General features: G+C 34.0%; 1 protein-coding gene across 8 annotated transcripts in view; it reads right to left on the bottom strand.

Moving 5' to 3' along the window:
• The window catches only part of LOC100935419 (cyclic AMP-dependent transcription factor ATF-7), an 86,784-nt gene that overhangs the window by 42,050 nt on the left and 32,298 nt on the right, over positions 1-12,436 (bottom strand). The window contains exon 1 of one of the 8 annotated variants that reach the window (XM_031937757.1): positions 6,111-12,106. The exons of the other annotated variants lie outside the window; for them this stretch is intronic. The gene's annotated coding sequence lies outside the window, so the exon portion shown is untranslated. Of the gene's footprint in view, positions 1-6,110; positions 12,107-12,436 lie in introns of those variants that run through there. 8 annotated transcript variants of the gene reach the window in all.

Raw genomic sequence — 12,436 nt, 5'->3', positions numbered from 1 at the left:
GCTCTATTCTCCAGATTTAGTCAGTAAAATTAATCAGAGTTCAGCAGCCCTAAATATTGTTGATGGGGTGGGTTAGTTGTTTTGTTTTTGCTGACTTTCTGTTTTAGTTCTTCTTTTCTTTCTTCATTGCTATCTGTACCAGGTTTTTCAATCACTTAGATTGTTACCCAGTAAAGTCATTAAGTCAACTAAGATCCTCTGGAAGACCTTAACACTAAATAGCTAGAATGATAGGAATACTATCTTCTAAGGAGGATGCTAAGGTAGTTTTTCCTTTAAAAATTATCAAATCTCTCCTTGAAACTTTAAAAAATTAAAGATGTTGATGGAGCTTCCTGGTACCTTAAGTATAAAAGCCAGCTCATTAGAAGGCAAAAGTTGCTACTTCCTAAGATTTCTGATGAGCAGATCTATATGGCCAACATAAAGACAGGGAAGCTATGCTCACCTAAATCAATGCTGCATCCTTGCTGATATTCATTTCCTGCTATGGCTAAGACAGTCTTTTCTTAATTCTTAGAAAATCTTAAGGGAGGGAGAAAAATTTGGAATGCAACATTTTGCAAGAGTGAATGCTGAGAACTAAAATATTTAAGTTTTTTTTTTGTATTTTGAAAATAAAAAGCTAATATTAAAATTTTTTAATAGTCTTTGAGTGAATGAGACCTAGCCTACAATGTTCCACATGCCACAATACACTTCAAATGAATTCATTATCTAAATATAAAAGCCTATATCATAAAGAAATTAGAAGAGAAATCTTTAACGAGTATGGCAAAGGGGGGAATTTTTTAAAATTTTATTTTCAGTTCTAAATTTCTCCCTTCCCTCTATTCTTCTTCCACCTACTGAGAAGAGAATAAATAGAAAATTCATTGGAAATATGAAGTCATGCAATGTTCTCTGGGGGAGGGGAGGGGGGAAGCAAAGAAAGAAAGAAAAAAGAAAATAGTATGTTTTAGACTGCACATCAGTTCTCTAAAATTTTTCATCATGAATCCTTAAAATTGTGGTAGGTCATTGTTTTGATGAAAGTTTCACAGCTGATTATCTTTATAGTATTGCTATTACTGTGTAAACTGTTTTGGTTTTCTTCACTTCACATCAGTTCATATAAGCTATCCTAAGTTTTTCTGAAACCCTCTTCCTTCATTATCAAATCTTTGCCAACACAAAAAGAATTGCTATAAACATTTTTGGTATATGTGGGTCCTTTTCATTTGATATCTTTGGAGTGCAGATCTCATAGTGGTTATTTCTCCGTCAAAGCATATGGACAATTTAATTGCCGCTTGGTCATAGTTGAAAATTAGTCCAGAATGTTTGGACTAGTTAAATGAGGAGATTTCTAACTAAATGAGGGATAGCTGATCACAGATGATGAAACAAATAATTTCTATTACATAATGTTAAACAATTTTTGTGAAAGCATAATCAAAGCTAATAGAACTAGAAGATAAATAGTTAGTTGGGGGGAAAAACAGAATTTTAAAAATCTTCAGTAAATTCTGATAAAGGTCTGATATCCAAGTTATATCCAGAATTGATACAAAAATTTAAGAACAAGAATTATTCTCTAAAAGACAAGGGGGTCAAAAAGTATGAACAGAAAATTTTTAAATGAAACAGAAGCTATAAGAACAATATTAGAAATCTCCCATATCATTAACAATAAAAGAAGTTAAGACAATTCTAGGATTTCACTATACACCTAATAGACTGGCAAAGATAACTAAAGGACAAAAATGGCAATTGTTGAAAAGACAAATAAATTAGCAATAATGATAATAGTAACAATAGCAAATAATAATGTCAGGCACTGTGCTAAGCATTTTACAATTATTATCTCATTTGATCCTCACAACAGCCCTGGCTGGTAAATGCTATTATTATCATTCACATTTTGAAGTTGAGGAAACAGGCAAAGTGAGGTTAAATGAATTGACGGAAGTCACAAGGCTAGCTGATGTCTGAAGGTAAAATCTGAACTCCAGGCCTAAAATTCTATCCATTCTACCACAGCGGCCTATTATTAACTCACTATTGGTGGAACTATGAACTAGTTCTGATAAATCTAGAAAATAATTTGGAATCATGCTCCAAAAGTCACTGAACTGTATAGAACTATACATACCTTTTAAACCATGGATGATATTCATAAGTATAAGGACAATAAATAGACCTGTCTGTAACAAAATATTTATAGAAGAAAAAAAAAAAATTTTTTTGGCAGCAAGAAAAATTTGAAATAAAATGGGTGTCCATCAATTAGGAATGATAAATGTAATAAAATACAGTACTGTAGGAAATGACAAATATAACTAAAAGAAACTTGGAAAGACCTGTATGAAAGAATATAGTGAAGTGAGCAGAACCAATCTGCAATAAAGACCACAATAATGTAAAAGAAAACAACTTTGAAGTCCTCAGAACTTTCATCATCATATCCCTGACAAAGCTTCAAAAGAGTCATGAAGTACGCCTGTATTTTCTTACCAAAGAAGTACAAAATGCAATATTCATTTTCAGATCTGGCCAAATTTTATCTGTTTTACTTGACTATGCAACTGGTAGAGAGGAGTTAAATTAAGAAGAAAAGAGCATTAATAAAACATTTTAAGAAATATACAAAAAATAAGTTCAGGAGATACAAGATTTATTTTTAGTACTATATTAAATTTAACATATTACTAAAAAGGACATTTATTCTTTCATATACAATCATTTTTGTTCTTTACCTACCGAATATTCATAATTAATAAGCACTGATTAATGTTTATTGATAATTATGAAGTTCATGATTCTTGGTTTTACATATTTGTGCCAATCTCTTACACATCTTAGATACCAGTCTTTTATCACAAATATTTGATGGAAAGGATTTTTCCCTTTAATGAAAATATTTTCCCTAATTGACCATTTCTTTTTAGTTTAATTATACTGATTTTGATCATTTAGAATTTTATATAATCAAACTCTTTTATAATACTGATTGATTCCTTACTTAAATTGGAAAAGCTATTTTGTTTATTTAAATGATATGGCCTTTCATATTTAGGTCACATTCATTTGGAGCTTTTTTTGGCATATAGTATTAGATACTACTCTAAATTTAATTTCTCCGAAATCATTTTCCAGTTTTCTAATCACTTGTTGAACAGGGATCATTAAATTCTCCTCCCCCTTCTCTCTCTGTCTCCATTTCTCTCTCTCAGCATACTACTAAGGCTAGAAAAGTTGGGAAAGAAGTATTGTGGAGAGCTTATAAACAATAAGCTGATCCTGGTCACGCACTGATATGGGATGTATGTGAGGCAGGTTAACTCTTATATTGTAACTAGGAAAGTCCATAGTAGGGAAGAATGCTACTAAAATATAAAATATTGAAGCCTATGAGAACAGCACACATTGATTATATACCTAATTCCAACACATAGGAGAAAATTGAAAAAGGGAAGGTGTTTCCCTGACATAACTCCAATCTAATTTGTTCTAGCACCAGGTTTTTCTATTACTATCTTTCCTTTTTGTATTAGAACTGACATCCTGACCTTCTGTTCATGAAGCAAAGAAAAAGAGAGAAATCACTTCTAAACAAGGATCAGATCAGTCTACATTTTTTTTTACTAGATAAAAAGAAAAAACAAAAAGCCATTCCACTTGAACAACCAGATCACTGTTTATATAGAAGCAAAACGCCTCCCTCAAGACCATGAAAATAGTCAATAAGGTACAAAATGTTCAAACCATTAATTGCTGCTCTGCCAAAAGCTGCTGGTCAATACACAAGAGTGCTCCCCCTGCTGCCTTCTTAAGAGTGGTTAAATGTGTATAAAAGGTACAAGAGCCTTTACAAAGCCAAGTCTAGCTGCAATGAGTCTTCCTCTCTCTGTACCATGCTGGGTGTGAAAGTGAAAAAGACTGGAGGCTCAGTACTCAAGATTGGAATGTTTGGTAAATAACAATATTTTTTAAACTAGACCTTATTACATAAACAGCTGAGTTTTCTGGGATCACCCCTAATCTAAATGACTAATTGAAATGCATTTTTCAATGCATGGAACATTTACATTTCTGATAGAATGACAACTTCCATGAGATATGAACATAATATGGTAGTTACATTAAAATGCAAAAGATGGCTCCTAAATCTAATAACAATGCTCAATGCATTGTAGATGTCTGTTCCACCGTTTCCCCGCTCTGGTGAACATACAGTTAACTCTATGAAAATACTACAACTGGGAACTTTAAAACTGTCATAATCTGTGTGTGTGTGTGTGTGTGTGTGTGAAAGAGAGAGAGATAATTCAAAGAACTATTTCAATAGGAAAGAAAAATCTTGCTTGTGTGTTTCGTTGTGCAGAAACAACAGGAAGAAGATAACAACCATTAAAGCACAGGGTTTAATTTTAAATGATCAATAAAGCACAGGGTTTAATTTTAAATGATCAAATGATTATCTATCTTACTAACTTGGTAACTAACCTCTTTCATAGTCAAGCTAATCTCTTCTACTTTGAACTATTATAATCCTCCTGTTTGTGGAAGAACAGAGGTACAGAATATCTGTGCAGGTATACAAAGGACTTTTGAGTCAAAGAATTTTTAAAAGGATAAGGAACTGCAACAGTTAAATTCAGTGCTAAAAAGGTTCTTGGAGGAAGATTTGGCAACCACTGGCAGACCACAATCCTTAGTAGTGTCAGCAGGGAATTCCCCTGTGGTTATAGTTCCCCTTCTCACTATACAACATGGCAGGCCCTTGACAAATATGCCATACTAGCAAATGACACTATACAAAGCAAGATAATCAGATGTGACCCTTACCTTCTGGGAACTGGCAAAGGAAGACAGGGACATAAAAATAAAATGAGGGAGAGAAAGGACCATAAATTAGTTTGTGGGATTTCTAACCACGTGAAGATGATACCATTCCCAAAGCCATTATCTCGGGTATTTCTTAGCATTATCTAAAACCAGATAGCACTGCCTTTTTTTCCCCCTTTCTAAAAAGCTCTAGTAGGGAAAAGCTGGCTTATCTGAGCAGTATTTCTAAGCAAATAAAAAAAATTCATAAAGGAGACCAAGGCAATTTCTGGGAGGCTCCTTCATTTCAGTAATAATTCATATCACTTTTTGCATAGACAGAGGTCAGTTTTAGGCCCAGCTCATTGTGACAAGTGGGTCAAATGTTCAGGGCAGTTATAAATCATCCAATTGAACTAAACTGGCCATATACAAATCCTAGTATAACTAACTTACCATCCACTACAAATCTCTCATATCATATATTACATTTGCACGCACGTACGTGCACACACAATACATACACGGACACACTCCTACCTCATAAGATCTACTGAATTTTATTTTGTCTATTGTCAGAACTGCTTGCCCCAATTCCAAAGGTCTTTGGAGACAAGACCCACTTTTCTACATATTATCTTAACACTGACATTTTCAGGAAGATGAATCCTTCAGACCTTCTTCAACCTCTCCTTTTAGGAAAGGAAATAGAAATTTGAGGGAAGGGATTGAGAGGAAAGGTAGAGTAGTGCTGCCACTAAGCAAATATGAAAAGTAGGAAAAATTTATATCACGTGGTATGAAAATACTAGTGTCCCACTTCTCTGCTCTCTAGTTATTCAGTATCCCTATGCTACCAACAGTCCCCCATTTAAAGTGCTACAAAGATTTGAGTTCTACTATGGTTTTCTAAGCTGTAAAATTGACATTGCTTCTTCCTGTCATAAAAATTTTCCTTCCCTATTGAAATTTAGCTGAGTGTTAAGAGTTAAATCAAATAATTAATAATTTATAGTAAGATTCCAAAAACATCCTAACCCTTTTAAGAATATCTGAAATTTAAAAAGATTTGGATTAACCCTGATAACTATCTCACAAGGTCTTCTAAGAAGCTTTATAATTCCCTTCCTCTCCCCTCAAATGACTTTAGGAATGCTCTTCACATTTCTGCTTCTACAGCATCTTCATTTTGGCCCCTGGCCCAGTTCTTTCCTTTTTTCTTTCTCTTTGATCTATGCTATAACTCACTGAGTATATCTTTTCTCTGCTCCTTTGCTGTTTCAATCTGAAGTCCAACTCACCTTCCAATGACATATTCACCCAAGTATACCTCTTGAAATATGAGGTGACAACAAAGGAGCTGGACTGACAAGAACCCTAAGCCACTAAAGTGTCTATATATGCTCATTCTCAATCAGGTGCTGGTTGTGTAGCAGACTCATCCCCTCATAAAACATCGTTAATATGCTCACAACCTTTTTTTTTAAAGAAGAATGTTGATCAGAGTGCTGTTGGAAATTCACATCTATGACAACATTAATGATGAAACAAAAGAACCAAGAAGCCAGGGCAAAGAAGAAAGAAACAGCTCAGAGGAGGGCATATGATTTACATGTGAAAATTGACAAAAAGGAGAGAGAAAGAAGAAACTTAAACAGTAACATCTTACTGGATTACTGGCATTACTGGAATGCCCAAATGAAACAAATGTCTTATCTCCCAGAAGAGAGAATGCTTGCACTGAGCTTTTCAGAAAAACCCACTAGCAGTAAAGTTCAGTCTCATTGCTAGTAATAATGTCTTTCTCACTGGATAAAAGGATAGCTTGCCCTTTACAAACAAACTTCATGACCATGCTGTACAAGTACCAATCTATGTGATAACTGGATTCCCCCCATCCCCTTAAGGAACAAAGAGATAATTGCCTAAAACCAAAGAAAAACTGGTCTATGGAAATAAGAAACTGCTATCCCTTCTATGCTCCAATAATTATTTCTGGTTTAATGCAAATGGCTCTTCCAGAAGCCGTGTCTTTGAGAATGAAGGCCAATCTAGCACATAGTAAGTTGCTTTTCCATGATGACTTAGATGATAGGGTAAGACTACAAATTTATTCTCAAGTCTCTAAACAGATCCGTGCAAATTTTTTTTTTTTTTTTTTTTAAAGGCAAATGGTTTCAAAGATTTCTTTTTTTCCAAACCTGGGACTTGCAAACTCAACATGAGATACAAAGATGGAGCCATATTTACTTAGGCTTTGACATAATCAGTGTGATCATTTCAGAGTAGAATTTCAGGAAAAATCAGTTTAGTTTTTTATATGATGGCAGAATCTGCAACTCTGGGATATTCGTGTGGCATTTCACCTGGGGAGACACCTGGAGAGACCAACAGAAATAAATTTTCCATTGCATCAAATAATTCTTAATGAAACATAAATGCATCCTGACAAGAGGATAATACCCCAAGCATTAGTAATTTCTCCAAAATTCTTGAAAGTCCTTTTCCTCCTCTTGTCTAATTCCCAGTATGACTGTAGGAGATAAGAAATCTAAAAAATCCAAATGCCACATAGTACAAACTTTAATAGCATTTCTCTTTTTTGATTTCTATGTTGTTTCTCCAAAAGTGAGGTTTCGAAAGAGATGCTTACTGCATATCCTGATGTGAAAGAAATAGCCGTTGTGCTATGATTTAAAGAACAATTCCTCTGGGGATTAAATACATCTAAATCTAAACTGACAAAAAGAGAACTAAAACTAACGCTGAGGGTTAGGACACTCAATTCCTGTTTTAACATTCATTTTAGTTATCTTATGAAAAAAAAAAAAAAAACCACTGAAGGAATTGGGGACAATTATGGTTAAGTTTCTGAAAAAATTCAGTCATATTTGAGCAGAACATATTTTAAATGAAAAAGCAAGATTCTGTATAGCCATCAAAGCATTGATCCAATGAGATAAGAGCTGTGCAATTATTTCACAGAAAATTACCAAAAGACAATAGAAAAAAAGATTAAAAACAAAAACCCAAATCCAACCTTTCTACAGAACTATCTGCCATGAAAATCTGCCAATAAAAAAAAGTAAAAAAAAAATGAAAGCAATCATTTGCTGTAAAGGAAATGTCATGAAACAGTATATGTTTTCACATTTCAGATGAGACCCAAAGGCCTACTATTCTAGGCTTATATTTGTTTATATGTGCAACCTTCCTTTCAAAAAGGTTGGTAATTTGGATGTAAAGACTCAGAAATATGACTAAACAAACTATGAGGAAAAACGTCTTGGTTTTCATTATTTAGTTCAATTTAAAAGAGCTTGAATGTTTTATGTTAGCCATTGGTACATGGATAAAAAATTGGTTAGAGTCACAGTTTCTTGAGTCGAATGCTAAAGTTCCCTTTCTTCACCTTACAAATGGTCTTCCATGGAGAACCATTTATACCTTATTCACAGTATAAAACTTATTGGTTTTCTTCTGTTTTTTTTTTTTAATTTTTTTTTTTTTTTTCAATCAACAAAAGTCTGTTTTCTCTTTCTCCTACCAAGTCCTAGGGTTAGGGAGTCAACAAAAACAAAACCTTCATAACAAATATGCACAGTCCATCAAAACAAATTCCCACACGGCCATTTCCAAGAAATATACATCTCATTTTGTACTATGAGTCTATTACCTCTGGCAGGAGGTAAATAGAGTATTTCATCTTTAGTTTTCTGGACTCATGCTTTATCAATGCACTGATAAGAATTTGAAAAAGTCTATTATGTCATTATTATATAAAGTGTTCTCCAAGCTCTGTTCATTTCACTCTTCATCAGTTCAAAGAGGTCTTCCCAATTTCCATTGAAACCATCAATTTTGACATTTCTTATGTTGCAATAATCTTCCATTACATTCTTACATTACCATTTGTCTAACTATTCTCCAATAGGAAGATAACTCTTTAGTTACGTATATTTGGTTACTATGAAAAGAACTACAATTTTATATATATGGGCTCTTTTCCTTTTTTTTTTTTTAAATCCCTTGTGGGATATACTCAGATATGCAAAACATGCTTAAATAAACAGAATTATGCCAACTTAATTACTCTTGAATTTTTATTTAGTAGCTTTCTTTTGGATGAAATGAGAGTACAGGTCTAGCAGAGATAATATTGGGTTCAAAGGTACAAACAGTTTAGTAACTTTTCAGGCATAGTTCCAACATTTCTGTAATGTAGCTAGACAAATTCAATTTTACCAAGAATAATAATGAACATTTACCCATAGTCCTTCCAAAAGTTGTCATTTTTGGGGGTCAACTTTGCCAATCTAATGGTTTTGAGGTAGAAACTCAGAGTTGCTTTAAGTTACATTTCTCAAATTTTAATGATGTGGAACATTTTTTTTAAAAACATGGTTATTGATAGCTTGAATTCTTCCTTTGAAAACTATTATCTTTTGATCATTTCTCTACTGGGGAATAGCTTCTTCTTATAAAATTTAATTTTCTTTTTTCTCAATCAGTAAAAAAAAAAAAAATCTGCCTTTTCTCTTTTCCTCCCTCCCCCCTTGTCTCCCTTCTAAATGGCTAAGAGAGAAGAGCTCTGCAGTCACTGTATGTGGGTAATAATGGCGCTTTTACTTGTCACTGTGCAAAGCCTGTTAAATATTTACAACACAGACAGCAATAGCTAGTTCTAAACACCCAGTTGTGAGTTTGAATTTTTTTACAAATAAATCTATGACAAGTTTTCCCCCGCAAAACGCCAAAAGACTTTACTAACAGCTTCAAGAGACCTGACGGGTCCAGAGGAGCAGTTATGGGCCATCTGGTGATTACTTATTATTATTTATACAGTGTTGTAGACATACACACAGATGTGTTATGAATCCACACACAGAGAAGATTCTAACAAGGGCTGCAGACAAAACGTTACTGCTGAGCAAGTCAATCTGCATTAAGGAAACAATGCTAACCAGGCATAGGAAGCACACTGGCCATTTTTAATCTGCTGTATCAGCTGGAAGATTATGTTTGGGAGAAAAAAAGCATGAAGAGCCAATTATGATGAAGATATCATATAAGTAAATTTGGCAAATATAAGATTTTGTAACAGTAGAAAAAAAGGGACAGGATCACAGATCTGGTAGGTAACTAAAAATTTGGTGTATTGTTCTTTAAACCAAACCAAAAGGAAAAGAGAAAAGGGGATGGAAAACACCCCCTCTGCTGGTAGGAGATTTGAGGAAAAGACAATGAATTTCATCATTTTTATCAGGAAATCCCTGATAAGACTGGTTTTTGGAGTTGCATTCAAAATGTTGTGCTGTACCCATAGATAACAAGGGATTCCAAAAATCAAAGAAGCAAACAACAAGCAATTATTAAACTCCTATTATGTTATAGGCTTTTACTAAGCACTGGGGATACACAAAGTCAAATAATTCTTACTCTCAAATAGCTGACATTATAAGGGAGGAGGCAACATGTACATCTATAAGTATATTCAGAGAACATAACAAAATGAAATCATGAAAATTTTGGAAGGGGGAACATTACAATTGTAGGGAGATTGGAGGGAAGAGGGGTAGTTAGGAAATACTTAATGTATAAAGTGGCACTTTTGTGGAGTTTTAAAGGAAAACCAGGGATTTCAAAAGGGAGAGGTAAAGAACAACTTTCTGGGCATAGGAGACAGCCAATACAAAGGAGACAAGGTCAGGGGATTAAGTGTTCTATGTGAGAAACACAAAAGTAGAAAGTGCAGGTAAAAAGATTAAAAAGGCAGAAGACCAGGTTGTGAAGAGTTTTAAATAACGGTGTTTATAACTGATCTTAGAGATAAAAGGTAACCATTCCAAGTACTGTCTATTATCCTGCATTTTAGGAAAAACATTTTGATGGCTAGGTGGAAGATAAAGATAGATTAGAGTGAAGAAGACTTGAGAAAGAGACACTAAATTAGAGAGTAAGTCCAGTCCAGAGGTTATGAAGGCCTAACCTAGGGTGGTGATTGTGTAAGCAGAAAAGAAGGGGACATACATAGGCGATAATGTGGAAAAAGAATCAAGAGAAATGTAGGTTACATAATAGATAAGAGCATTGGCCTTGAAATCAGGAGGACTTGAGTTCAAATGTGATCTCAAAAGCAGTTAACAAGCTTTGGCAACTGGTTAGGTAAATGGTGTAAGAGTGAAGAATGACTAGAAGGATGGTGGTATCCTGTAGTGTCAGAAAGATTTGGAAAGGCATAAATTTGTAGGAAAGATAAGTTCTGTTTGGGATGCTGAGTTTGAAAACCCTGTAAGATACTCAGTTTGAAATGTGCAACAAGCACTTTGTGATATATATTGGAGTTCAACTAAGAGAGTAGGATTGTGTAAGTAGATTGGGAATTTATATGCCTAGAGATAACTGAATCTGGAGAGCTGATGACATCACCAAGAGAGAGACTATAAAGAGAAATGAGAAGGTCTGTGACCTTAAGAGTATACCCACAATTAGTGGGTATGACATAGATAATGATGATATAGCAAGGGAGACTATAAGAGATCCAGACAGGGAGGAGAACTAGAATAGAGCAGTGTTATGGAAAACTAAACATCCATTAAGAAAGTGGTCTCCAGTATCAAATGCTGTAGAAAAGTCAGGAAGGATGAGGACCGAGAAAAGATTATCAAATTCGACAATGAAGAAAAGCTGCCCATTTAGAAAGAGAATAATTTCACCTTAGTTATAGGGATAGAAAAGCGGGACAAAAGAAGCAAAATATTAGGAAATGATTAAATAAAGGAATTTCAGAGTTCTTGATCATGGAATTGGAGCACTAATTCTTCTTTATTTCCTGGGCATGATTTATATAGTTACATATGAACTTCTTGCAGATAGGACTAAGGAAGAAAAAAATTTACCTAATTTGCTAAATACCTGCCCTCAAAAATAAATTGTCTTCCACAGAATACTACTAAATCTATCATCTTATGATCCTACTAGAAGTTCCAAAGGACATATGGCAAAACTACCACATTGGAAGATAAAAATCTTGGGTTCTGTCACTTGTTCTGCAGCTGAAATCACTGGCTATTTTTTAGGCAAAATGCTAACCCTCTCTTAGTTTTCCCCATCCCAGTCACCATTGCCTATTTCCATCACAGTGAGCATAAAGACTGAAAAGAGATATCTACAATGCCCTTCAAACCAAGGAATAGTTAAATAAATTATGGCACATGAATGTAATGGAATATTGTTACAATGTAAAGAAAGGATGACTATAATGATTTGTATGAACTGATGCAAAGTGAAGGAATAACCAAGAAAACAATATACATAATAACTACAACTATGTAAATAAAAAGAACAAAGCAACTGAAAATAAATATTAAATTATGAAAAGTTTGGTCCTGAAGAAGAGAAAAGAAGATTAACTTCCTGTCTTTTGGGGAAAGTGGGGGGCAGGGGGGGGCAGAGGAATAGGTACATATGTGGAACCCTGAGCATGTAAGACTTTTTCAACATGTATTACTTTTGCTGAACTTTTTTCCTATTTTTTTTGTAATAAATTTGCAATTTGTAATAAAGGATGACTCTCTGTAAGGATGAGACAAGAGCAACACACTGGGAAATATAGGTGATGTAAAAC

Source organism: Sarcophilus harrisii, chromosome 5, assembly GCF_902635505.1.
Source record: "Sarcophilus harrisii chromosome 5, mSarHar1.11, whole genome shotgun sequence".
In the NCBI taxonomy this organism is placed as follows: Eukaryota; Metazoa; Chordata; class Mammalia; order Dasyuromorphia; family Dasyuridae; genus Sarcophilus; species Sarcophilus harrisii.
Note: the sequence above shows the minus strand (reverse complement) of the source record. Positions and strands in the feature narration are given on the sequence as shown.